Raw genomic sequence first — 27,515 nt, 5'->3', positions numbered from 1 at the left:
ACTCATTTTGCGCTAACAGAAATTTCATAGATCACAGAGAAAAAGAGCAACAAGAGCTCCATACCAAGCGTTGCAGGTGTTATAGCTTTGTCAGCTGAATAAAGCGCTGAAAGCCTTTAATGTTGCTGCTGCTTCTGCTGCTTACGAGGAGTATTAAATTATTTCGAATATATGGCTTTTTCGTGAGCTTCTGATTCAGAGGTATTTTCAACCACTTTTTCGAGTATTTGTGAATGGCGCGCTCGATGTTATTCTATAGGCTTAAAGAGTTTTTAGCTGGATGAAATTTCTTTTCTAGAGATAATGGGTGGTTGAGCACTTACTTGGCGATTAATGCCGACCCAAATTCGATAATTTTCGAAGTAAGACCAGAGTCTTGCGTAAACTCTTTCACAACGTCGAGAGGTGCAGCTCATGTTCTTTCTTGAACACCATGACAATCCAGTGATATTGGATCAACTGCCCCCAAAACGAGTATGCTTTTCTATTGTTGCGAATAATTGCCCGGCTTGGCTGGCTGATGGCGTGAAATGGAAATCAAACAATAACTAATAAAAATTTAGTATGGCAGAGTTTCAACCTGTTGAAAAGATATATTCCAAAGCACTCATTTTCCACTGCAGTGGATTACACTTTAAAATTCCCAACTGGGCTTATGCGCTTGTATGCATATATGCATGTACCAAAAACCAAATTCCGCAAGCGATTTGGTAACACAGCAGGCGGGTTAGTTGTGTATTGACGTTGGCGGTCGTGCTCCTGTATTTTCTCAATTTTCGTGCAGGGGCGAAAAATATTTATTTTTGTTTACACTTGCGGTTGAGCTTGGCAGTGTAAGTGGCTGGAGGTGAGTACGCCTAATGTCAATAATGACGCCGCTACAATCCAATAGAAATTGGCAATATCCGAATACACGCCTGTACCAAAATTAAATTTGTTTTGTATTTTTTCTTTTTTTAATTTTCCACTTAAAGCAAGCGTGGTGTAGCAAAATATTCAATTTATGTGTGTTTACATGGATTGAAATTCAGCTCTTTCTTTTTGCAAATTTTATTCACCAAAATGTGAAAACAATCAACTCAGAGTGTGCGAGTGCGAGCCACCTATGGCAAAATCTTAATTCGCTTGAAAATTTTTTCGATGTTTAAAAAATTTGTGTGTATGTTCTCCTAATTTCTTTCTTGCTCATATGTATATAAACACATATATAAGCGTGGCTGTTGTATTTTTATTACTATTGGAATGAGCGAGAAAAAATTCAATGCATTTTCATTGCACTCGCTAACAAATGGACAAATGTCAAGGACTTTTCAGCATTTCTATTGGAGCTATGACCTCGAAAGTAAGTGCATTTGCAGCGGATGCAGTTTGCACGTTTCTTTTTTTTTTTTGTTCCTCCCCCCGCTTTGCTATTTTGAGGGTGTGCAATTCGAACCGATTTCACATACCTAAGTCCATACATATTTAGATACATGCATACATACATACCTATGCACATATTTAATCTTCCCCAAACTTAAAATTTGTTTAATATTCGTTACACCTGGTACCAATCATTCGATTTTACGTTTGCAAATTATTGAGGCTATTTATAAATATTTCGGCGTGATGGTTGCCGTTTGGTGGCCTGGATACACATTTTTGATTTGTACAAAATATTTCTAAATAATTAAGTGCATGTTTTAGGCATTTCGAATTATTTACCAAACAAGCCTTCCAAGCAAAATCATCTTTTTGACATTTCGTCTCTGAATACTATAACAAAATCTTATGTAAAGATATGCACCAGAACAATCTTTACAAACAGAAGCTTAAGCTACATATATGTAGATCAGTTACGATTGACGGCTTGACACGATAACTCGTATTAAGTTGGTGGCAAAAGAAATCCATTATTTCCTCGGAACATGGCTGTAGTGCTCAATATGCTCGTTATTAAGGTGACATTTCATACCAAAAAAATCGTTTGCTGTTTCTTGTTTGTACAATTCAGTTGTGAGCCCTTGAGAGTTTAACTTGTGAACGGCCCCATAAGATATTGTAACGTGTAGTTTTGGTTTCGTCAATTCCGGTTAGGAATTTTTGATCTTAAAGAAAATATAGATAATGTCGATAAAATCACAGAATCACAGAAATAATCGAAGTTGACCGGCATGTTAGTGGTCGTAGCATCGCCCAGGAGCTAAAGATCGACCATAACACAATTTTATACCATTTTCGCAAAAATCTCAATTTCAAACTTCAAATTCTACTTTTTCACCAAGGTGGGCTAGTATGGAAAATGTTCGCCCATATTTCAATTTTTGAAAAAGCAAAAAATAACGAGATATGTATCCCTGTTAAAAATGGTGCGAAATTACTCCAATTTAGTGCAAATGATGAACTAAAAAAAAAAACAAGTACGACGCAAACAATTTGAAAGTAGACGGTTTCACGCCTACTTTTGGATAAATGCATGTATCTCGATAACAACTTAATAAAACTTCCCCACTCATTTAGATGCGATATAAAAATTATCGGAAGTGGATAAAAACCACGCCTACTATCTATATGTTACGACCCCGCTCCGTTCGTCCGTCTAATGTTACAAGCTATAACGCTCATTGGACATGAACATGTTTGACTGCAAAAATTAACAGCCAGCCCAAATTAAATTGTACTAAAATGTACGCGGGCATACTCGTGTAAAGTTCCTTCCGGATGGAATTCAGCACTTCTTTAGTTGTTGTTTTTTTTGTGATTTGAAAAAGTTTTAATGCTTCTTAAATCCGCGCCCGTTATTTTAATAAATACATAAAACTTGCCGACCTTCGCAGATTATTACAAGTTTTTGTTACTTAAACGAGTTTTGTATGGTCACTTTGTTAATTTATAAAAAAAAAACATTGAAGAAAACTCCCGTTAAAGGATGCTGGATAATTTTTTTATTAAGTCACCCTGCAGAAAGTCTGGTTAGTCGTGAACGAAGTCTTTACTCCGACGTTCCATTTTGATGAGTGCGCCATATTAGTGTTGTTTATAGTGGCTTTAAAATGCATCTCCTCAAAAAAATAAAATTAAATCGAAAGCATTTTCCGTTATTTTTCACAATTTTCGACGGACAAGATTGCATTAATGAACTAAAGTCATTGCACGGCAAGCAAGCACAATCTTTCAGCACTGTAAAAAAGTAGTGCAATACATTGTCTCATGGCCGCTGTTTGCTCACCCACAAATCCCGCGAATGTCGTCCACAATAAGTTTTTCTGCCAGAAAATACCGATGCAGGGCGCGCAATGATTTAGCAAAATCAGTATGCCAAATACCGTGAGATTGAAGCACCCTTAGCTATTAGAATGACGAGCATCAATAAACCAATTTTAAAAAAATACCCTGGAAACGCGACAAACTGCTTCGAATGAATGGTTCAAACGAATGACAAAGTGTAGTATTGAATATTTTAAAAACAGAGAAACCGCTTTCAACCACCAATGTTAAAATGTTATTTGTCTTTTTTCAAAATACTTTTTGATGTAAAATGCACCTTCATTTGTCGACCTAATTTTTATAAAAGGATTTTAGCATTAAACACGTACCGTTATTTTCGGTGGTAGCTTATGTTGAACTTTGTTTTCATTTACCTGTAAAGAAAAAATTTAAATATAAAATTATTTATTGTATAAAGAATTAGATGAAAATTTAAAACTAAACATTACGAACATCAGAGAAAATAACCTTCCTTTGGTCGAAACCACTCGCAATAGAGCTTTGTTCAAACTTTTTTAATTTAGTGATTATCAAAAAACGAGCCTTTTATCTTTTTATAGCTGCGCTCATACTTTCAGAAGTGCATATATGCACGTACATACGTGCACACATACATCATTTTTGTATGTACATACATATAGACCTCCACACCCTGCTGGAAATCCATTAATTCGGAACTGATGCGGTGCCTGTGCGTTAACAGCCACATTCTTACGTTATCACAAAACTCACACCGGTCAATAGAGATATTTATCTCATTTGAAATTGTTGTGTTATCCTAAACCAGGGTTGGGCATTTTTTAGTGATAGTTAAAATAAGGGTTTCATTATCACTACTTTTCAGTATTTTAACAATCCGCATTAATTATTTAGTGCGCTATGCCCAACTCTGTTCTAAACAAATATTCAGCGCTGGTGCTGTATAAATCGAGAGTAAAGTGAACACCACAAGGATGATAGACTACCAGGTTTGGTAATACGTGTTAAAATGAAAAAAAAAAAAAAACTTCAATACCCATTAGCTTGCCTTTAAACTGGCGATTATCCAGACACTAGTGATGTGGGTCAATTTTAAACAAATGGCTGCATATAACAGTGAACCAGAAATGTATTTCAATGATTCGGGTTTCCTTGCAGGCTCTACACATAAAAAGCACATACATACATACATCTGTACCATATTTATATGCGTGTGGGTATTCTTAACAAAGTTGAGTTGAGTATTTGTTTTTAAATCAAATAATTTTAACTTTTTTTATACTCGCTGCCAGCATAAAATTGCAGTGTTGCACAATAAATTCACAACGAATTTAATCAGTTTAATTCAATTTAATTAAAGTGAACAATCCAGTTTGGCAAAAACCCGCATTAAAACTTTTGCAAACTTACAAAGTATGTATGTAGGTAGGTACATCGCACGAATACGCATACACTTTCCGCACAAATTAAATTTTTAACGCGCACATCAAACACACATACACGCATACATACATACATGCATACGCACTTCAATATACATATGTACATACATATGTCCATCTATATTTTAAAGTGTAGAAAAGTAAAAGTTGTCGAAAAAACTAAAATAAAGTGACGAGCTGCTTGCTTAGCATAGTGAGTACAGTTAGTGAGTGAATGAATGTGTGGCATGGGCAAGTGGCAACTTGACAACTGAGGGGCCATCAACAATAATAACCACAAGAGCATAAACTTTCTAAAATGATAGCTAATTAATTTGTATTCAAAAGCGTGAAGTACAAAAGATTCGCTTCGCTCCATTGAGCACGTCTTCCGGTACGTGTCTTTTTTGTTTCGCAATGGTGGCCAATAAATATTTACTAAATTCATGTAAGCACTTGCTAAATGTGCAGCTGTGCAAGTTTACCATATGAAAAGTGTTTTTATTTTTGCTTCTTAGAAAAGTAAGGATTATTATTTTAGTATTGAAATTAAAGGATGCTTAGCTGCTGCTAATTATGAGTGCGGGAAATGAAGCTAAACTTTATATTTCCCATATTTATTTATTCATTGTTCTGCTGCAGAAGATTCGTTGATGTGGGTTTTAGTGGTGACCAGTGTTGCCGTTGGTTATTTTTAACCCAGGTGGGTTATTTATTTTTCTTCAGAAGCATTTTGGTCAATTGGTTATTATATGGTATTTCTAAAATGGATACTTAGGCATATGTTATGGTCATTTATATTAATAAACAAAATAGTTAAAGTTAATAGAACTACATTGTTTTAGTACTCTTGCATAGGAAAACAACTAAATTTAATGTATACAGTGCTTGATTTTGGATACTTGAATACCTGATTACTCCTGTTGGCTCAAAAATGTTTTTATTAAGCTTATTTAAAAAAAGCAACAAAACATATAATATTTAATTAATAATTCCATCATTTATTAATTAAAAACAAATATGAATAATTTTTGAGAAAAATTAAAACCATTTTTACGAGCCATTCTAAAATTAGTCTCATTGAAATATTGCTTCAGGTTTGCTGATATCGGCCCTTTCATTATTGGACGCGAAAAAGACTTGTGTCCCTTGCTAATGAACTTATAATTATTTTGAAAGCTAAAAATTTCTCAAAATCAACTTTAGCACCAATTATAGGATTGCGTCCTCTGGTTACGTTCGATATGATGGGAATACATACAGGGTTTGATTGAAAAGTAATGAGCCTTATTTTTTTTAATCAGTTTTATTAAACCTTTTGGCTTATACAACTAATATTCTTCAAAATAGGGCCCTTGAGCGTCAATACACCGCTGGTAGCGGTCCTTCCACTGCAGGAAACATTTTTTAAACTCATTCGCCGGAATCGCGCTCAATTCGGCTGTCACAGTTTTTTGGATCGCCTCGATGGAGTCGAAACGCCTCCCCTTCCGCTTTCTTTTCAGGCTCGGGAACAAGAAGAAGTACGGAGGGGACAGGTCTGGGCTGTAGGGAGGGTGGGGGAGCACCGGAACCCCCCTCTTGGCCACTGCAGAGGTCCAGAGGAAGGCGGTGTACGCCGGCGCATTGTCGTGATGAAGGGTCCAATTGTTGACGAGGTCGGACCGAACCCGGGCGACGCGGTTTTTCAGCCGAAGGAGCACTTCTTTGTAAAATGATTGGTCCCCGTAAGCCTCCTTGAGTAGCCCAATGGTTTCGGTACTCGTTTTGTTTAGCCTTACGCAAAATTTGATCGAATAACGTTGCTCCAACGATTGTTGCATTTTCGCCACTGCAAAATCCTAACACCCTTTTGAAACAGCTTTCACGCGCGGAGCGATGTTGACTGCACCGCTGTTGCCAGCGAACTGGGGCCGGTTTCTAGTGGAAGAGGAAAGTCCAACGATCATTTTCCCCCCACCAGCCGATTCGGTTGATCGCTTGGCAGACGCTCCGCGCGGGAAGGCTCATTACTTTTCAATCAAACCCTGTACATCCAATTGTGCAAAGCCTTCGATCCCTATATTTTGTTGTAGAACTAAATGGTTTTATAAAAAAATAAAGAAAATTAAAAACAAGCACCAGAAAAGTAGCAAATATCTCGTTTTTTTTATTTTGTATGTAAGGTGCGGTATGAACTTAAATAAAATGTTAATTTCTGAATGAAAATTTGGTTATTTTTTCGTCAATTTTTTTCAAAGTCTGGTAATTCTTATTTTTCGCTCCCGGCCACACCGGTGATGAAATAACAAACAAATAATAAAGCCACACCATAAATTGTTCGTCAACAAACTGAGAGGAGGAGATTTAGCAAACGTTTTAATGAGACCGGAACCATATTGTATCCTTTACCAGTTGTCATTCAAGCACTACTCAGATCGAAGAACTATTGAAATACAGTAAAAAGAGAGCTGTTAGTTGGGACTGAAAAACGATTGCGCACAAGTTACATAACCTTTCTCGTCACAATCTGCTGCATTTTCTGGAAAGATCCGTATACTTATATGTAGTGTCTTTGTTTTCGAGCGTGCCAAGATAAAATGTAAGACATTTTAAATTCCGATGACAGGGAATTTCTTTTCTTGGCCGTCTTTGGGTACATCAAGATATTACTGAGGTACAAAATATCTTTTTCAGTGTCACGGAGTGTAGTAGTGTTATCCTAAGCGCTCTTGACTTCACTATACACTTACGGATTCTGTCCTCAAGCTCTCCCGATTTGGAAACTCAAATGAACAATTATTCATTACTTCAAAAACATAAAAGCACACAATAACGTAGTTTTCTGTATACGAGAAACCATTGTGAGTCAGTAAAAATATAGTGGCATCCAATCTGCACCCAAATTATAGGCCAGCTAACTAACGGGTTCAAAAATTGGTCAAGCAAAGTAGTCACAGCTCTATTTGCCCTGCTATGCAACTCTCTGTCCTCATTTAACAAGTTTGTCTTTAACCTTGTTTCCCCCTTTCTTTTTGCATAATTTTTGCATTTTACGTAGAACCTTTGGCACTAGAGACCTTAAGCAAGCTTCGAAGTTAATGATGAGCTAACTGTCCATAAAGTTAAGTTTATGACAACCTTTGCAATTGCCTGAAACAAGTAACAACAAGCTGAACATATGCGAACATAGGGGAAAAGTTTACTTGCCTGAGGACTGGCGATGGGCGGAGAACCCAGTCGCAAATAGTAAGCACAAAAACTACGTGACCCAGCTGCGTTACACCACACATTCGGTATGTATGTACATACACCTATGGAATTTTGACAAAAAACCTTAAGGCATTTTCTACTTAAGCACTAGATTGTTGGATTATAATACAATATTCAAGCCGTGAATTATTTAATGTTTTAGCTTACGAATTCATTTAAATAAAAGTTGTATAAAAATATCATAAACATATTAAAACATGGTTTCTTTCCTCATTTAATCAGTTTGTCATTAACCATTGTTTCCATTCACTTTTGCATAATTTATGCATTTTACGCAAAATCTTTTGCACTAAGCTCTTAGGCAAGTATCTAAATTCAGATTGCGCATCTATGAAACTGTCAATAAACTCGAGTGTATGAAAGCTGTTCGAAACGCCTGAAGCAAGCAACAACAATGGTTAAACAAATACGGCCAGAGGGCGAAAGATCAGTTTGTTTAAAGACTAGCGATGGACAGAGAACCCAGTTGCAAACAGTAAGCATAAAAACTATACGAGCCTTACGTTATACTAAAAATATAGTACTTCAAGTATTTACATGCGCTTACTTTAAATTACTTAACTAATGAATACTGGTGTGCGAATCCGAGGTGTTTGAACAATCGACTAAAAAATCACGGACGCGCATATCACTACTAATTAAACTAATTTCTGGTTAAGCACAATTTTATGACACTCGGTTCATTAATTTTCAGCTAATTTCTTAAATATGGACTTAAGGATTTTATACGACTGATGACGCGGCACTAAAGATAGAATCACAAGAGTGAAAATTCATGAAATGCGAGCTAGAAGAGGAAGCCATGACGTGAAAGCTACCGCTACATACGAGTTTTTTTTGGCCTGTCAAATAACCTATGTAACTACTACGATTTCGATAATTGACAATCACAATCCACTACTTGTTTTGTGACTGTCTTCCAAGAGGTAATCTTGTCGAATTTGACATTGTTTCGGAGCTATCGAAAAAGGGCGACGAAGAGGAATATATGAGATATGTCGAATTCAGTACTCAATTTGAATTACCAGAGGTGGGATGCAGCGAGGAATGTGACTGTATAATTTTACAAATTTATTAGTTGCTTAGATAAAAAAAGATTAGGAACATAAATTGGTCTTGATTCTATATACAATAACCAGAAATGCATTAATGTATTTCCCTGCAGGGCCCACTTACATTAAGTTTCCATACATACACACGTGAGTATGTACACATATAAGAGTTGTTAGGTAAAAAGTTGTTGTCAACATGACTCCCAAGCGGGCATCCAAAACAGCAGCTGCAAACTAAAAAGTCAACAATACATTTTATGTTCAACTAAGTTTTGACGTGACACACTGGATAGGCAGCTAAATATGAGAGCTTGTAGGCAAACTTGTTGTATGCACAGACAAAACATTGGCTTGGAAGGCGCAGTACCAGCTATCAAATTTTCAAGCGAAACCCATTAAAATGAAGATGAAACGAGGTAAATAACAACACAATCTTAAATGCTAATAAATGATCGAACGAACGATGGCCGATATTAATATTTGACCTTAACCCAAATGCGCGATGCGGAGGAAACAAAGATTTAAAGTGGAAGGGAATGGGGAGGAGGGAAAAGGCGATGGAAGAAGAGCAAGAAAGAGTTAGGAGGGGAAGTTATGTATGTGTATGTTGATGCTTTTTGTTACATTACCGCGGCGACGTGATTTGGTTTTGATTCACCAAAAAATCGTGGCATGCTAGCGAATGCACAAACACCAATGAACTTTCGTTTAAGATTCACTTTCATTTGCATTTTAAGTTAGATGGAATCACGCAATATGTAGTTACATCCATCTTAGTGATATACATACATATATATAATATGTATAAACACATATGTACATATCTATTGTATATTCGTTCACGAATTATGAATTTTTGAGCGAAGCGTAATAAAAAGCGAAATATGTAGGATTTGCCCTTGGTTTTATCGATACGTGTAAAGAAATTTTTGTAGGTAGGCTAAAGCGTCGGACTACTTTAGTAAACGATACTTATAATCTTGTTCACACAACGTTTTTCTTTCTTAAATAGCCTAACAAATCGAAATAGATATAAATATATGAATATCAAAATGCTTGGAATGACCAGACGAATCGATATAGTACATATGTATCTACGATTTTTCGCTCCATAAAATGTTGGTAAATGCCCCCACTTTGCTAGAATTAAACTCCATTCATAACCATTATATACTGCTCTTACTTAGGGGTACCTGGATATTTGTACTTTACAATCTCTCTATTTTAAGTGGATAATAGGAAATTTACATTCTTTTTATTTTAAGACTACCCAGTAATTTGGGGAGAAAATGGAAAAAACTGAATTTCGTGTGCTTATTGAGCCGATTCATTCTTAGAAACCCACTGTTTCGACTGTTGTTTAGTCTCTGGAGTGTGGTGATGGATCCATGTTTCGTCCACGGTTACAAAACGGCGAAAAGCTCCTCCATATTGCGATTAAACAACGCCAAACCTTCCTGTGAAGTTGTTACACAATTGCGTTTGTGGTCGACTGTGAATTACTGGGTAGTCTGATAAAGGTAGCTGTAAAACACAAATTAACTGACGCAGCACGTTCAAATTTTGACAGGAGTCAACTGACAGATGCCTGTTGACAGGAGCAGTATTTCTTTTTCAGTAAAGAGGTCAGAAATACAAAAATTCACGGACTCGTCCTCTTATGACTAAGCTTAGGCGCATTCCAATGGAAATGTTTGCCGGGTATATAAAGTTCAGTTTCACCCGAACTTAAGGCACTTATTTTCTTGTTGTTTCTACATACTTGCTTTTCAAAAGGTCAGTCGAAGAGTCATCATGCGCATTTACAAATTTGACAACCCTGACGTTGCTGGTAAGCGTTTTATTGTTGACTTGCACAATGCACAACTCAAATACAAATATAAATAAATTAAAAAAAATATTTGTTGGCGCTTTCAATTAAAAATCAAGCGGTAAATATTTATGCATATCTGAAATGCTGAAAAGGTTTATGGTTATTTGCTAAATTTGTGTTCACTTTCGTTCGCATATGTGGCACACGCTTATCAAAGCGTTAAAAAATTATATGTATGGAAATATTCAAAGGGCAAGGACACGTTTAAATGCAAGTAATGCAGAAATCACGTATCTACCCTCTAAATTCGCACTTGGTTCGCACACATACTATGTACATATGTATAATACTTTTTTCAAATTGCTGATTATAAGCGGTTTTCTCTTTTACCTTTCGACTGTGCGTTCTGAATAGCGCAATATGTCATCTGCATTAGGTTTACACATGGCATAAAAACTCATTCATGCTGCAAATATTACAACGATTTTGTTCAACCATTTAGCTTAGTCAGCCTTCCTCTAAATAATCAAACGTATAAATGTTGCATATTGCAATAAAAGTACACGTATTGCGGATGATGATTATCCAAATAAAACCGATTCAAAAACAAATTCATTCATTTAAAAATTTTCATTAAAATGATAACTAATTTGGCTTTATAATTATCCGATTTACTTATGTAGGTGCATTATGACGGATTGATAAATAATGGATACCAAAGTTTAAATATTCAGCAACCGTGGCAGAGGGTACTTCTATAGTATTTTAGGGAGGTTAAAAATTTTAAATGTTATTGTGAAGAATACACTTCTTTTTTAATTTTTCTGAAACGGTGAAACCAATTTTTGCTGTCCGCAAAAATAAACATAATAAAGAAAACCCGATTTTCTTAAAATAGAGAAATAACCACCAACAAAAACAAAAAAAAAAAAAACTAATGGCGCTTCACCTAAATATGAAATTGTTTTGACAATCTTTTTTCCGATAAAATTAGGCTCCGATTAGGGCTCGGAATCATCATATCCGTTAACGTATCGGTAATTGTATGAAAAAGTTGCATGGTAAGTCTATCGTATTATGTGAATGATTCGTATGCTTCGGCTGTTCAACGTAGTTTGTCCCTTTTTTTCTACTTTCTTTTGTTGTCGCATTCTAATGTACTAAACGTGGTTGTTGGTCTAGTGCCACCACCTCTATTGAATTTTCCTTATTATAAATCGATCGTTGTAGATTTTTGAAACATTTTCGTTTGACAAAAAAGGTTTTGCAGTATGTTCTGGAGGACTTAAATTCGAAATATTCGAATGCCAAAGCGGTGTCTCCGATACAACAATTAGAAGTAAACTTTTGCCCGCACTCGAATTCAATTTTGTGAACGGATGATAGTTCGCAAAATTCATACATTGAATGATACCATCACCGATGTCATAACTATGGGAACTATGTTAAAAGCAATACGTCCACGTATTTAGCAAGCCGAAATAAGAATTTTTCAGTGTCGAGTTGTACGTTTACGGATGTGACGGTTTGAGCCCAGGATTTCAATTCAGTGTTTTAAACGGTGTAATAGAAGAATAAAAAAGAGCGATTAATCGTGCCTATCCCCATTATGTATCGGAAATAGGTTCTGTGCTCAATATAAAAAGCTTGACATGCTTCTGGCTTCGGATACTTTTTTACATGCAAATATCTGCCAATCATGCAAATCATCTTCAATCCATAAAATTTAATAATTAATTTCCATATTATGCATAACTTCAATTTTTGTCCCAAATATATTCCTTTGCCACACCTGTAAAATTTTCGGGTGCTTTTCACAGCAGTTTTCAAGGTCGAGCTCTGAATTTGCTATTATAATATATATATATATCTATATATAGATGCCAATTTTACAGGTTTGGCAAAGGAAAAAGAAAACTCCATTAAACACGTTTTTATATATTTTATGCTTAGAAGGTGACGGCAATTAGCAAAGCCCTTATCAACTAAGTTTCTGTTTTTCTGCATTCCATCTGGGCGGCCGCCGTAGCCGAATGGGTTGGTGCATGACTACCATTCGGAATTCAGAGAGAACGCACGGTTGAATCTCCGTGGAAGACCAGAATGAAGAAACGGTTGTTCTAATAGCGGTCGCCCCTTGGCAGGCAATGGCAAACCTCTAAGTGTATTTCTGTAATGAAAAAGCTCCTCATAAAAATATCAGCCATTCGGAGTCGGCTTGAAACTGTAGGTAACTCCATTTGTGGAACAACGTCAAGACGCACGCCACACATAGGGAGAGGAGCTCGGCCAAACACCCAAAAGGGGGTATGCGCCAATTATATATATACATTCTGTAAAAAGAGTACCGGGAATTGTTCTATTAAAACAGTAAATAATTGTTTAATCATCAAAATTTATTTTGTCGCCTTCAAAATAAGCACCATTCGAAGCAATACACATATGCCAACGATTAGTCCAGTCATCAAAGCAACTTTTCAACGGATTTGAAGAGATCTTCTTCAGCTTTGGAACGAATTCCGAGTGCACAATACCATGATAATCAAAGAAAAGGAGTAGAATGGCTTTCACTTTTGACCGACATTGACGTGGTTTTTTGGATTTCGGCTCATGGGGATGGCGCTATTCAGCCGCCTGTTGGCTGGTCTCATCACCTGTTATGATGCGCTGGATAAACTTTGTGTTCCATAGTGAAAATCGCAGAGCACACCTGTGAAATGCCAAAAATATTGACAGATCAAGCTCAAACTCTGCGACAGTATAGAGTACAGTTGTACCAACATTCCAGCAAAAAAAAATGTAGACATACGTATGTGTAGCGCCTAACCTATATATATATATAAATTTTTCGCAAATCCCGAACATAACAAATTAACTTTAAGTAAATATATAATAAACATTGGATTGAGTTATGTTACGAGCATTCTCTATTTTTATCCCTCTAAAAGACTGCGATCTTGAAAATAATAAATAAAAGCCAGTAAAGTTAATTTTTTCAAGCAACATCAAAGACAAGAAAAACTGAAAACAATACAGGTTACAACAGGAGAAACACTATTACAAATAAATTTGTATTTTACATATCTCAAATACAAATTGATTTCTTTGTTCCTAAACAATACACCTGAATGGAAACGTCTATAAGCGTAAGATCAATTGATGACCGACCGCCGAAGACATGGTCATTGGCATGGACACGGGCACCCAATCAGCCACCAACATCGTAGACCGACAGACGACAGTTGCCGGTCGCAGGAATCATATACATACATATGTATGTAAATAACTTACTATGTGAGCACACAAACTTCCACTATTGCCATCAATTTCAATACAAACAAAGGACCGCTAACACGCACGTCTGTGTGCGCACTTGTGTGGGACGAACGCCGACTGATCGACTAGCTGATTTTTCCAGCCTACTGACGTCGCAGAAGATAATCAAACAGCGAAGGAAGTCGTGTGGCGGCATAATTCTCATGCGCGTATGCTCAGACCGGCAACAAACTCAAATGCAAGGGTTTTCTTTTTCACTTTTTTTAAGCGCGAAGTGGTTGTAATATCCGGGCGGGATGGTACAAAATATGACAAAACTGATTACAAAAAGGTAAAAATTAAAATAAATATAAAAAACATAAAATACATAATAGTTAGCTGCAGAGTGTATGCATAAGAAAGAAGCAATAGCAAATCTGCGGCTGAGCGAGACGATTTTGTCAAACAGGTCGCGACAAGCTCAGCTAAAAGATTACCAACAGCTACTTTGCAGTTACCAGCCGAATGCAGCGACAGCGACTGCACAGCGACGTATGCTCACATAATCACCACTGGCGGCAACCGCAGCCATTATGACCACAACAGTCGCAAAGTATTAAATAATTCCGAGCTTAAAAGCGGCCAGTGGTAGCAAATTGAGACGCATACTAACTCGTACTGCAACAACAGTTGTTGGACGCTGGTCTTGAAAGTTGAATACTTAGATGCATATGTATGTATGTATAGTACGTAAGTCTTCATGTGCGCTTTCCACTGGCAAATGGTTAATATTACTTGTGCATAGTACATTCAGCTGTTGATATCAACTTGTTTTTTATTTACACAATTTCTTGTATTTGCTTATTTATTTTTTAAGTTTTAGCGCACACACACGCACTCAGGCACATTCGACATTGGCGCTGGTCGTACTGTGAGTCGAACCAAAAATACAACGTAATTCCGCACCCAAAAATGCAGTGTAATGCCTTTGCGTCCACCAAATTGCCTGGATGTGCGTGACCGTCGTCACAGATGGCGATATTAACCAAGTAAGTGGTACTAGTTTGGCAAGTGTACGATGGCCCGACAACACGACAAGTGTATTTAAAAGTTGTGTCTGCCGCGATTGGTACAATCAGCCAAAGTGCAGTACATGAGAGGCAACACGAAGCGCGCAAATAAATACTTTATGCCGGGTGGGCCAATTTCATATACATACATACATATGTATACTTTAAAAAATTGAATAAAAAGTTTTATTAAGGCTTAATCAAGGCTTATTAATAAAAGAACAATACGTTTTATTTGTGGACCATAGTTTCATTCTTATGGTTGTGTTGGCTGGTTTTGAAGTAACGCAACCTGTTGAGCAATGCGAGATTTTCAAAGTCCTTGTGATGGGTTCTAACAAGCGTTGTCTTTTGACAAGTGGTGCATTTAAAATGAAAAGCTGCAACGCATTTCATGAAAAACAACACATTTTCATAGCTTCAAAAATTGCACACCTTGATATTGATTCCTTTGGAGAAAGGTCAGCTCTTTGCCCCTCAGTTCTGCTGTCGAGAGATAAAATTGTTCTCTCTTAAATTAAAAAATAAAAGAAAATATAGGAAACGAATTGAATGTTAAGAAAATTCATCATGCAACCAGATACAATTTTAATAAAATGAACAAATTAATCCAAACAGTATTTTCTAATTATAATTCGAAGTTTTAAAAATGTTTAGCTACATTTCAGTCATATTTGCTACAAAAGAAATTTAGTGAGTTCTAAATTTATTTCGCGAATAGTTTCTGGATTAACCAAATAACATCAAAAGCAATCTTAACTGCATCCACAAGAAATTCCAACGGCATTGAAACCTTAGCTTCGAGGGGGTCTATGGAGGTCCCCGAATACTATTTTCTTATACATATGCATATTAGTTCTCAATATACATATATTTTTCTGCTTTCATACGAAACCAAAATAAATAAATAAGTTATTGTTTTAATGGCAAGGTGAGCGTTATGTGGCAACCATAATGTTAATGAGCATGGTGCCTCTGTTAAGTCATGTTGTATTAAAAAAAATATTAGAAACAGACAATTATAAATTCACAATATTCAATTCAGCAATATTTATTTTTAAATTACAAGCGTATACCTTTTTATTCCTATAGATAGGATAAATTCATTTATAATGCCCAGAAGAAGAGCCTTGAATGCTTTGAATGAGCAAGTGCTTTGACTAGACGAAATTATATCAGAAAAGCCAGCAAAGTGAAAATCGTTTGGAACATGCAGGACAAAAAATATAAAGTATTGTAAAATGAAAAATTGTATATAAATTACCATTGTCAACAAAAAAGTATTAAGATCTGGCTTAAACCTTAATTATGTTTTATTTTGTACGGCTAGTTGAACTAATTCCGCATAGGATCGGTTATTAGATTGGCCATGTGTCTTGGTGCGCTTTCCTGCTGGAACCAAACCATATAAAAACAAAAACCTAAAAAGTCAGTGCTCACGGCTTTGTTTAAGATAGATGCTGATGGATTGGGGCTTGCATAAACTTGTAAATAAAAATTAATTTTTAAGTCTGCAATATTTGGACAAAGACTAGAGCAAAGCTGCACGTTTCATTCCCGCTGGTATTATACTTACAGATAAGATTTTAAAAGAAAATTCTAACTGCTAAAATAACAAATTATTCCGAAAAATATGCAATTATTTGGATCACCTTGTACATACAGCATCAACAGCAGAATTGCCATATTGTGAAAATATGGATTTTTTATGAATAAACTCTCGAAGGAAGTCCACAAATGTTCGAAAACTATTGAAAACTATTCCAAGAACGATCGTTCACAATCAAGGTAGACTAAGTGAAAAATTATATTATTAGTATAATATTGAAAACGTTCAAAGCGGTAAACTTAACCTTATAAGAACTATAGAACTATATTATCTGTTAAACCCACATAATATTAACCCTTTGAACGACAATTTATTTTCAGTCAGCGATAATGGCTGCATAAATTTATACAAGTTACATTCTAACGGTAACTAGAAGCATAGACACAAGTACACCAAAGCAATAGACTCGATATGACTTACAGATACTGCTCTCATAAAAAGCATCAAACCTCAATAACTTCTGGCGAGTCCAGCTCCTCATTGTCAGTTTGTTCAGGAAAGTTTATGACGAGCTGAACTCCTCATTTCCGTTCAGGGGGTTAATATAGATATTTCAGCCGACTTACTCCTCTAATTTGAGGTGTGCATCTTGATGTTGTTCTCCAAATGGGGGTCCTACAGTTGGCCTACAGGCGACCTTTTCTATCATTTGATGTTTCATGTCCACAGTGGATTTCGAACCTGGGCGCTACCAAATGGTATCCACGCGAAACCTATGCGACCATGGCGGCATGTAATTGTGATTGCAATTTAAGATTCATTCTATGAGCGATAACTGTAATACTGATTTAATCAATTGCACGTGTATTCTTTGATATGTAGAACCATTCAAATGAAGGGTATCTGGAAATTCCTTCAGAAACCAGCACTGTCATACAAATTCCAGCAACAATTGTACCAAAAATGTAACCGCTGTCGCAAACAAGTAAAAAAACATCAGATGATTTGAGTCTTGTGTGGATTAACCCGAAACAATGTTTATAAAAGGTGTTTATCTGCTGTTAAAAGCTAAAAAATGTATTGATTTCACCCTTGCCCGAATTTTATGATAACTACAGAGTACATCTTTAGTAATCATCTATGGTGTATTACTTTATCTACCAAGCAGATATCCTCATCCATATTCTTACTGTTCGTATCATGAACTCTGTCTGAAAGTGCGAGCTTGTCTCTGAATATTAAAATTTTCTATTTCACTGTTCATGGCAAGTGTGACCACTCTTTTCCTCTCTGGGTGGAAAAGAAAATCTTGAGCTCATTCCCATTCGGGTTGCTGCTTTCACTGCTTTTTATTATAAATGCAAATAAAGTTTTGGGACTAATTTTTGTATAGATGATTAATAGAAACTATCTCAAAAGTACCCCAAGCTCTTAACTCGATGAACTTTTCATTTGCAAACAAAACAAAGCGTAACTTTTCAATTAACACAGTTCGTTTTGACACTTCGTTTTGACAGCTTTGGGCGAAGAAAGTTCAAAAAGGTGGACATTTCAGTAAATAATTTTCCAAAGTTGTATTGCAAACCAACAATGATTTGTAGCTCTACTTGCATTGCTTGGACTTGGAAGAAGTGACTAAGTAATAAAATGGCAGTTTAAAATATCATATACATAGGCATATGCACATAGTGACAAAATTATGAAAATAAAACCAAACAAAACTAGAATTTTTGATTTCTGTTAGCCGTGAACAATTTTGTGAATTCTGTCAAGTATTTGTATATATGAATACATCCACACACATGTACATATGTGTAGGTATGCAGCTTCTCCACAATGACGTCCTATTTCAATTAAGCCACTGTCACCGTTAACAAATTAGTGGCATCCTCGAATTGCCCAAGACGCAATTGCAGCTTTTGTGCTACTCCCATTATGCCAAGAGCAAGCTTGCATGTAAACATATGTAAGTAGGTTTGTACGTACGTGCGGATGGAAGTACAATGTGCCGGTTACACCAACTACCATGACGATAAGAAATGACTACAAATGATGTACGTCCGCAATGCACAGACGCACAAACATATAAAACTCATACTATCCGTGTGCGTCTATAAAATGTAGCTTTCATGACAACGAGGATTTACGGCGCATTATTAAGATGTCACAGTGAGATGTCGAGTGGAATGGAGCGCATTGGGAGTATAGTGCACACATGTATGTATGTATTTACTTGTGTATGTGTATGTATGACACACACAGCCCAATGCAATGCAACGCACATAAACACCAGCAGTAAACACCAAATGTAACTCAATCAACATCAACATCATTGGGAAGTTGGCCGCAAAAGACAGCCCACATGGTTTAGGCCAGCAGACGATACGACAGAAATGTTGCTGCAACAAAACGGGGCAGCACTGGAGCGGCACAAGGCATCCATCAATAGGCTGCCGCCTATCGGTTGGCCTCTCTAATGTCTGTCTGCCTGTCTGTCTGTTTGTATCTATGTTTGTCTGTCGGTCGGTTGCTTGCATTTGGAGGCGTGTGCGACAGTTTTTTTCGGTTGTTGCCTCTGTTGTTGTGGCGGTTGTGTTTGGCCTATTGTTTGCCAGTACTACAACTGCTTTTACTAATGCCATTGCTTTAGTTTCTGTTTTCATTTTTGTTGCGGTCGCGATTGCTGTTGTCACTACTACCGTCAATATTGTTGCTCGTAAATTGTTAATGCAATGCCAGTCAAATATTTACTCAATGCAGAAGCCAACGCAATAACACTTGGACTATGACTATAGAATTGCCTACCTCAATATTCGTGCTGCAATTTTTATTTTTGTACTATCGTTTTTTTCTTCTTTCTGCTGCTTTTCGTTTTCATTTTGTATTTTGGAATTCATGTAAACATGCCGGCTGGCAATGTAGGCAATCGGTACCTAATAAAAATATACAATATTGCATCTAAGCACACAAGTAAAAAAATAAAAAATAACAAGCACCGAAAATACATAAAATTAGAGTAAACTGTAAGATTGTTTTGGTACTGTGGTCTCATTTGGTCGCGTCAGTTCAAGCAGTTGCCCATGCTAATTTGACCTACGTGTGTGTGTGAGTTTATTCAAAGTGTTGAGTAAACTTGGAAAAATACATATATTTATTTTTATATTCGTATAGGGTATTTTTTTAAGAGCTTGAAAACTTAAAATGATAATACGAAACAGAAATATTGTTGGAATTTTTTTTTTTTTTTTTCATTTTATTTTATTAGTATTGCAATCTAGTTAACAAAACTAATAAGCATTCATTTTACATATATTTAATTAAATTAAAACATCTCAAGTAAAGACAAAATTTTATGAAAAGAGATCATGCGGTTTCGTCCTTTTCAATCTTCTCGTGAGGTCATCAGTTACAAGTAGTTTGGCTGCTTCATCATTGATGTGCTGCTGAAGTCTCTCTTTATGTTTATTTGCGAATTTTTTTATGATATCCGTAATGGTGTCTATATTAAGATCCTTATGTAGATTGCAATTACGAATGTACCACGGCGCTCTAACGATGTCGCGTAATACTTTATTTTGGAATCGTTGAATGATGTTTTTGTTGCTTTCACTGGTGCAGCCCCAGAGCTGTATGCCATATGACCACACTGGTTTCAGTATTTGGTTATATAAAAGTATTTTGTTATAAATAGAGAGGACAATTTTATGGCATTTAGTTTTTGAATATGATATTCAGCATATGTCCGCCTTGGGTACGAGTTATATAGTTATTTCCCAAACTTTGCTAACCTGATAGATAGTTCACATACAGCTAAAAAAACACCCGGCCCGATACAGAAATCTTAGTGGGCGAACAAATGTAAACTACTACAACAACGTTAACCTTTATTTGTTTATGAAAATGTACACATCTACCAAGTGTATTGCTTTGTCAATTTGGTAAATTGGTACACGTGCGCCTGCGCTGCGCTGCTTTGCGCCTATCACCAGCCTACTCATGCAAACTGGTAGTAGGCAAGGGGTGAGCAGTAAAAGAATAAGAGAAAGCAATAAGGAGAAGGCTGAGACATCAACTCTCTAAAGTGGGCTATGCCGTCTGCATAATATGACACCAAGCAGTGCAATCTTGCTTTCAAGCGATGTATATATGTATGTACATAGAGGGTTACCGGGAATGTTGTCCTAGATACTTAAGGGCATTATTATTTAAGTGATTTCTGATTAATTAATTTGGTTATATGATAATCGATTTTAAAGATTATTAAAAAATATTTTTTTTTGCTCTTAGTTTTCTTTTTTAAATGTTAATTCAAGAGTTAGATTTCTTTTTTAAATGTTAGTTTTCTTTTTTAAATGTTAATTCAAGAGTTAGATTTTTTCTGTTTCTAGTTAAAGGGTATGTGAATTAAAAAAAAAAAAACAGTTAAAAAAACTGCTTCATAAATTTTTGATTATTCACTAAGTGTTTTCGGCTGCACATCACTTTGCAACCTATTTTAAAAACTAGTATGTCTTTTAGCTATCTCAAAACTATAATATTTAAACTACTCGTAGGCAGGTAACTAGATGAGGATTAAATTTCAGAAGGAAAACATTTTAAAAAATACTTGACTAGAACAAAAAAAAATTGACAACTTTAACTTTTTTATTTATTATAATTCTTTATAGGAATGTCCACACCTATTCCAGAAACAAATTCTAATTCCCATGTAGCCAAATTAATCAAAAAATGACCTAAATAATAATGCCCTTAAGTATCTATGACAAGTTTCCCCTACGTTTGGTCGAGGCCGGTTTCTCGTGCAATTGTTGTTTAGTAGTCGAATATGTTTGTACGCTACTACGACTCAGTATTGCTCGCGTTCGAAACCCACTGTGAGCATAAACAGCAAATTGCTTTTTCTAAAAAGCGGGGGTCCCTCGACATTCAATGGCAAACCTTCGAGTGTATTTCTGCCATGAAAAATTATTTCATAAAACACATCTACCGTTTGACGTTACCACAAACCCAGGTACTTTACCCTATAAGAGAGCGCCAGTGGAGGACGCCTAATTCATATGGGTTGAGCTCCGCGTATCTTACATTATCTCATAAATAAGACAAACTTCCTTTAGAGGATCGGCCACAGTCGGCGACTCACTCGACAACTACGTTTATTTATTCCTGCAATAATTCTTACAGAGTACCCAATCACACGACAGTCCCTTCTATCCAGTTCCTCCATCCAGTTACTAGATGTGACAACCTTGAGTAATAATGAGATAACACCGCCGACCCTGATCAAGCTGATCTCAACCCCTGGTTATGCGGGTTTAATAATTCATTCATTACTTGGTTTTTACATCGTTTTTACAATCATTGTCCATGATCACTTAACCAAAAAATCGATCCAAATTATTTCATAATCATCGTATTTGCCAGGTTTAGTTTTATCAGACTTCCGGCTATTCAATAAACTAAAAGTATAACGCCCAGAACTAAGTTTCGAGTCCACAGAAGTGATATGGCAACTAACAACTGTTTGGAGAATAAAAAACCCATTGTTCGCCCACTAAGATTTCTGTAACTGTAGTCCATCTGTTAAATGTTAAAAAAGTTGTCAGAAAAACTAAAAACAAAATAATTAAAATTCCAACGTATTTGGATAAAAAGGTACACCAATTAAGTAAAACCATTAAAAGGGCAGACAACTGAATTCGTACAAAAAATTGCACTTAGCCAAAGCAGGTCAAAAAAAGTGTGTTTTAAATGTTTACGCGCCTACAGACAAGAGGTGAATGCTTTGAATTTGTAAAGAGCGGGAAGTGATTTGATTTAAAAAATGCGCACAAGCTTTTGGTAAAAAAGAAACCAGGTATATAAAATAACAATACAAATTACCATAAAAGACACAATGATAATCGAAAGCCACAGCCAACAGCTTTTGAACGTACCTACAAATTGCAGCGAAGTGGAGCTGCTTATGGCCCTGCAGGAAAATATAGCACACTCTGAAAAGTATTTAATTTCTGAGCAATAAGTTGCTCAATAGAATGGGATAGCTTTTAAAGGCACGTTTCTCAAGGTAAACTTTTTGTAAATTGTTAATTGGAAAATATTTTCGAGTATTTCTGCAAAGTTTTGTATCTAACTTTCCGCAAATAAAAAAAAGTATTTCGATATTTTGACAAGTCTAAAACAGTCACTAAGATAGTTTCTAATAAACTATCCCATCTCAAATCCCTGCAGCTGGGATCATTTTATACCCCTCAACCGATGGCAATCTAATGTTCGACAGTTTCCAACAAAATGAAATACAACTAACTAACTAAAATAATCTAATTTTTATAACAGATTGTATTAAAAATATAAAACAATCGGATTATTGTGTGAAAAGTTTACTGATCGTGCAATTACTGGAAATGGTGACAACAACAAAACTCAGCCAACTAAATATCTTTAGATTACTTTTTTTCATAGATAAAAACTTATAAGGTCTTTAAACACAATTTTTTTGAAAAGCAAAATAAAAAAAAAGAAGCTTCAAATTTGTGAGGGCAACATTTTCGTATTGTTTGTATTGGGTTTCATATAAAAATTATACGAAAGTTAAAGTTTGTAAAACAGCATGCGAAAAAAGATTTTTTATTCGAAAACAACGTTTTTTATCAAGGAAAATATGTTGGAGGATCGGTAATAGCTAAGGCTCATATTTAACTGTTCTACCGAAATTTTAGCATTTAATTGAAGGGCAATGGAGAAAATTGCATGTGTTGACACTTTAAAACTTATTTTCTTTTGAAATTCTACTGAAAAGTGTCGATGATGGATATTGCCGGCGATTGGCATTTCTATTCATAAATTATACAAAAATGAGACTTATAACACGCGATTCATACACTACTCCATAACTGTCAGGATATATAAAAAAATAAGTCTCTTCACACGACTGTACTGCCGCAGTTCGTATACATTTTCATATTAATCTGTAATAATATATATACAAACAGACATTTCTGTTTTATTGTCATATTTTGAAAAGTATTCGTCTAAATTGTTAAAAAACTATTTCAGCTTAAATATGCTTCCGAGAAAAAATGTTTGCTAATGTGTCGAATTTGGCTTGAAACATTTGTATATACTATCATAGTATGTTTTCGACCCAAAAAAAATAAACTAAGACATGAATTTTAAATGTAAGAGAAGATGAAAATTAAAATAATCATCGCTCTTCCTTATTATCACAATAGAAATCGAATGAGACTCGCCAGCATAGGTTTCTCTGTCGTAAAATTATTTCTCGTGAAAAGAAATATACAAAAAAACTCAGCACTAATGTATTTGAAAGCAGATTATCATGAATTTTACATGAATTTCCTTTCCTGCAGGGTACATACAACTTTATCTAATTGCATTTTCATTGTTGCTCATACATACATACATTCGCATGTGTGACTGCGGTAAGGCGCATGCAGCGCAAGTGCCAAGGCACGCTTGCGGAGTGCGAATTCTTAAATCTGTAATTTATGTGGCACTAAAAACCACTTAGTGAATGCCAATGGAAGTTTTGAATAGCTGTGGTTATTAGATGCGGCAGTTGGCTATTAACACGATCGCTGGAAGCAGCGGTAGTCGGTGCGGCCTAAAACTAAAGCTCAGCGACATAAAGCATGTGAAGGCAATGGAAGTGCGAAGTGAAGCGGTCAGATGCCACGCGCAGCTGATCGCCAATGAATTTGCCGCGTACATAACACAGACAGCAAAGTTGGAGAGCACATAAGCAACGACGTAAGCAATCGCAAAAAACGGCTGGGCTTAAGTTGGCAGTACGCACATCACTGCGCGCCAGGTGGAGAAAGTGAGCGGAATGATTGTAGTGTAGATTTTTATACCAGCGCGCATTTGTGCACAAGGTATGTAACAGCATAAAGAAAACTCGGGCAAAAGTCAATATATTTCAATAAAACTTGGTACACATTTTTACTCTTTTGTCAGGAGTGGCGTTGTTTCTGTAATCCACTTTTTTTAATTTTTGTTTTTTTTTTTAAGCAAAGTACTATTTAATATTTTCTTGTTTCACAAATTCACATTTCAGTTTGATTAAATGAACAAATTTACGATAATACAAATTTAATATTTTATGGAATACATTTTTTTTGTTTTAGAAATAGCGACTGCTATTTTTTTATATTGAAGAGAGAGAGAGAGATTGCTCTCCACCTCATTTAGATCGGCCATAATAAAGTATTGATCTCCGATAAAACCTCGCCCACTTTTATGCGTTAAAACCAAATTCCCGTCCGTCCATATGATGTTACAAGTTATAACTATTAATATCTGTGAAGTTATTCGATTCTACAAAATAACAGACAATCCAAATTCAATTTTAATATACTAAAATGTGCGCGGTATATAAATTTCGATCCGGTCAAATTTAGCTTCTCTCATTTTTTGTTTTGTTTTCTGTTTGACAACAACAAAGGATCCACCTGTCTGCATACATAAATAAAATAAAATAAAAAAATTGGCAGATATGTAAAAATAAATTTGCAGAATGATAAGCTATAAGCAAATGAAACTATTTGTTGCGAGAGAATGCATGTATAAATGGGAGTGAGTGAGTGTGGCAAATGTTAACGTAATTAACTGAAAAACAATAAATGGTTGATTCCACGGTAATAGGTGTGGCATTTCAAAATACTTTCCATATGTCCATATGTACATATGCCGGATTTCAGTGTTATATCAATTTTAGTCGACATGACCGAACCCTAGATTAGCTACTGAATACTTACAACTATCAGAGTTTTTCTGCTATATTTATTTAGTGAATATAGTTTAAAGTCTTTTCAAGATTTATGGTAATATTTATTGAAAACGCATTCGAATTTTACAAATAATCGCCAATGTCACCTTTCAAAACTACTTTTGGTTTCCTTTATCGAAAAAAGTGGCATCACACTTGATGACAACTTTACGAAAATATGAAAATGTTGCGTATGCAACGATTTTAATGCAATTATGTACAACGAACTTGTATAAACTAAAATAAGCTGGCCAGAACACCGCAGTTTAAGAATTCTGAAAACAGTGCCAAAATGTTACAGAAAAAAACCATAAGGAAAGTCTAGGCAGTTTTTTTATGTTGTACTATATATGTACATGCCCGTAAGTCTGCAAATGTACAGCTGCATATCCAGAAGATTCTAAAGATTCTGCTTAAAAAGTTGAAAATGTTGATGCCACTTTTTAAAAATTTTTCAAATTTTGAACTTGAATATGTGAGCCCAAGTATACAAGCAAAACAAAAAGTGCTGAAATAAAGCTGTAAATTATTCATTCATTATTATTTATGTATTATTAATTTATGTAAAAAATTATAAATTCATATTTATACACTTTAGTTAATATTTCGGTGGTAAAATATTTAAACAACAATATGGAAGTGGTGCAATCCATACGTCTTACAAATCGTTATTACCGCTACTGTTTCTATTCACTACTAGTGTCACACATACATATGTACATATTATGTATTCAAATTCCTAAATTGATTTTCGTTTGATTTGGTAAGTGTTACCGTGGAATGAGCCAAATGTTTTCTGTGTAGTTAATAGCTGAGAGCTAAAATCCCTTATAACACACAACGATGATCGCTGCACAAAGAGTAAAACAAAATCCAGAGTACAGAGCATATAAAACATAGCTGACGCCGCTAGATGACGTCAACGATGAAGACGCATCGTATCAGACATATCGGCTGTTGTCGTGACTGCTACATCGTAATCGTAGCTGCTTATAGCTAAGTTATACATGAATGTATTATGAAATCGCCTCAACAGACCGAATTTGGAATTTAAATGTTTTTCGAGTTTATCATAACCGAGGAATTTAGCGCGTATGAAGAAATTATGGGTGCGTGAGCACAAAGCGAAGCAGAAGAATCGTGGGCTTCGGGGGAGCTCAAGGGATAAGGACAAGGAAATGAGAAAAGTACGAAATTAAAATGTTCACCATTTAATGCGTTCAGCCATTAGCGATGGATGACCGGCTCTGATTTTTGCTATGCCTTTAGCGATATTTAGTCTCAATGAGCGCGGTGTGATGTATGCGCCATACAGATCAAATGCTATACATATGTATGTACCTATGTAAGTAATGGCGCGCTTGCGGCTCAAACTACGCTAAAGGCAAAAATTGCTTAATATTCACAAAAAAAAAAATAAAACAAAATTTTTAAATATGTACGAGTGTTAGTTTGAAAATTATAAAAAATCGCATTTTATTGTTCACTCAAAATTTTAAACAAAGTTATTAGACATTGATTTTCCCTTACTTCAGCTAATGGCGTTCGAGTAATTCCGATTTTGATTTTCCCGCGGCGTGTGAGGCACGAAAACGTAAATTATCGGAAATAATGTTCTCGCAATTAGCGGAAACGGAAGTTTTAGCGTGGAGGTATGTGTTACATTCATACACACAAAGAGGTCAAGCGCACAAATTTCATTTGCTACGGGCTGTCAGACATTTTCCGTGCCGCCATCATTGAGCATTTCTGCTACCCACAACTGCGACAGTCCTATAGACGACTGGAAATCCAGTGTCACAGGTTTCATGTCGTACTAAATACTTGTAAAAAAGTTAATGAGAGAAAAGTGTTTACTTGTATGTATTTATACATACATACATATGCATGTAGACTAATGTCGTACAGCTGGCACTCGCCTACTACCATTATCTGCAACTCAAGTTCACTTTCTGTTCGTACTTTTGCGGAGATTTCCTTTTTATTTTTCTTTATAATATAGTATATACCCTTCGTTACATCATCGTTTATATAAAAATATTTGTATATAAATAACATAAAACAGATTAATCAAACAGCAGCGCATACATTAG

General features: G+C 35.6%; 1 protein-coding gene across 2 annotated transcripts in view; it reads right to left on the bottom strand.

The window, feature by feature from the left end:
• Window positions 1-27,515, bottom strand: part of LOC129246813 (3-hydroxy-3-methylglutaryl-coenzyme A reductase) — a 100,719-nt gene that overhangs the window by 56,994 nt on the left and 16,210 nt on the right. Inside the window, exon 1 of one of the 2 annotated variants that reach the window (XM_054885462.1) lies at window positions 3,576-3,595. The exons of the other annotated variant lie outside the window; for it this stretch is intronic. The gene's annotated coding sequence lies outside the window, so the exon portion shown is untranslated. Of the gene's footprint in view, window positions 1-3,575; window positions 3,596-27,515 lie in introns of those variants that run through there. 2 annotated transcript variants of the gene reach the window in all.

This window comes from Anastrepha obliqua, chromosome 1 (assembly GCF_027943255.1).
Source record: "Anastrepha obliqua isolate idAnaObli1 chromosome 1, idAnaObli1_1.0, whole genome shotgun sequence".
Taxonomy (NCBI): Eukaryota; Metazoa; Arthropoda; class Insecta; order Diptera; family Tephritidae; genus Anastrepha; species Anastrepha obliqua.
Note: the sequence above shows the minus strand (reverse complement) of the source record. Positions and strands in the feature narration are given on the sequence as shown.